The sequence below is a fragment of the Procambarus clarkii genome, chromosome 25, assembly GCF_040958095.1.
Source record: "Procambarus clarkii isolate CNS0578487 chromosome 25, FALCON_Pclarkii_2.0, whole genome shotgun sequence".
Classification (NCBI taxonomy): Eukaryota; Metazoa; Arthropoda; class Malacostraca; order Decapoda; family Cambaridae; genus Procambarus; species Procambarus clarkii.
Window position 1 is genome coordinate 5,218,393 of NC_091174.1, and position 2,184 is coordinate 5,220,576.

The following is a 2,184-nucleotide window of genomic DNA, read 5'->3' on the forward strand; positions in this document are numbered from 1 at the left end:
TGCACGTACATGACTCAAGCACTGTCCACAGTTTATTACAAGATAAGATAACCACTACCTATAAGCTATCCTGATACAGAGATACCTTTAGAATACTACTGCAGCTTATGTCATATACATAACAGCAATATATGAGTCTCTTCAATTACAAATAATCACTTTTTGTAACAAAATACAACTATAAACAAAAGCGTAGCTAAATATTATTACTAATATAGACAGCAGACAAGTTGACAGAAGTTTCTTGAGAAAATTTGTTTACATTTCCGTTCGTGGTCAAAAAATCGGATGCTTAAGCCGGATTACGATTCACCTCGTTTTTTGTTTTTAAAAATAATAAAAGTTATATAAATTACGGTGACCATTCCAATTGTAAACTATGTGAACAAGAGCTAGAACATACTCTCCAACACTATATCTGTGATTGTCCTGTTATCAGTGATTTCAGACCAAATGGTATGAGGTATTTTGAGCCTCAGTAATCACTTCATACACTCAGAAATATTGGAAGATATTCTTGTGCTATACCTTTGCTAGTGGAGGCTAATAGATCACCCTTACATTTCATGTTCTCTCCTGATTCCATGTATTATTATTATAATAATAATAATAATAATAATAATAATAATAATAATAATAATAATAATAATAATATAATAATAATAATAATAAAATAATAATAATAATAATAATATAATAATAATAATAATAATAATAATAATATAATAATAATAATAATAATAATAATAATAATAATAATAATTAATAATATCTAATAATAATAATAATAATAATAATAATAATAATAATAATAATAATAATAATAATAATAAAAATAATAATAATAATAATAATAATAATAATAATAATAATAATAATAATAATAATAATAAATAATAATAATAATAAAATAATAATAATAATAATAATAATAATAATAATCCTGTGAAATGGGATATTAGATCATTAGATTATCAAATTTGAGATATTAGATTATCAAATTTGTGTTTATATATCCTAATTTGTATTTATAAACAGGTAATTAGAGAAAAAGAAGCAGGATAGGCTTACGTTCTTATTATTCTTAATATTAATATTAAAAATATTAATATGTTGTAGTTTTACTTTTGATTAAACATTTGGTTTTAATTTTAAATAGTGAATTAACAAATTTCCAGAGTTCGCAGTTTTCAAGAGAACAATAAAGATAATAACAGAGTAAATATAAACAATTAAATTATTTACGTTATGTATTTGATATTACAAAAATGCGATTCATCCAGAGCAGAAATATAAGGCACATTACTTAAGGGTCTCAGATTGTGGGATGTACCACATCAAATTGTTTGGATGTGTGATAATGGTATGATAGAATACTTAGGAGTTACAAGAATTTTGCCCCAAGAGTGTAACACTTATATCTGTGCTTACTATATTAACCTGTAATGTTAAATGGGAGTCTTGTGCTGTATTGTGATTTGTGTATTTGTACTCACTGAATTTGTGCGCCCCTTGAGGAACTTGAAGTAGAGGGGGTAGAAATAGCCTAAGCTACTCTATCCCTTTGAGATGTATTTTTTCTTCTTATCTCAATAAACTTACTTGAACTTGAACTTGAATCTCTCAAATGTAACCAAAAGATGCGCTTTTGTCAACCAATTTAAAAGAAAGTCTAAGACATATCTAATTAACGTCATGTAACAGATGTCACTCCATTTCTTCAATCAAAATAAATCCGCTTTGTGTTCTGCTGTTATTATACATATTAAATATTATAATAAAGCAGTCTATGCTTTTCCCCATTAAGTATCACTTCAGACTTACTTAATCACTTTCAAATTTCTTGAACAATCCATGTATATTTACCTGAATTTACCTGAGGGCCCCTAATATTAGTAGCCTCAACGAGGGCAGGAAGCCGGCGGCTTGTCAAATGTCAGCCCAGTTTGCCCTGATGAACTTTTCCGGTTGTATTTTAAAACCCAGCAGTTTTGTCATTTTTGTCTTCGGCGGGTAGGCGGTTCCATGGGTTTATAACCCAGTGGGTGAAAAAGCATCTCCTATTCTCAGTCCTACATTGTGGTTTGTTGAGCTTCCAACTGTTGCTCCTCGTTTGTGTGACATCCAACCTTTTGGAGAAATTGTTCGGATCAACAGCCTCCAAAATGTTCAGGGCCAGATTCA

The 2,184-nt window shown here is 28.3% G+C and overlaps 1 pseudogene; it reads left to right on the forward strand.

The window, feature by feature from the left end:
• Positions 1 to 1,065, forward strand: part of LOC138368344 (fasciclin-2-like) — a 44,099-nt pseudogene extending 43,034 nt beyond the window's left edge.
• The last annotated feature ends 1,119 nt before the right edge of the window (positions 1,066 to 2,184 follow it).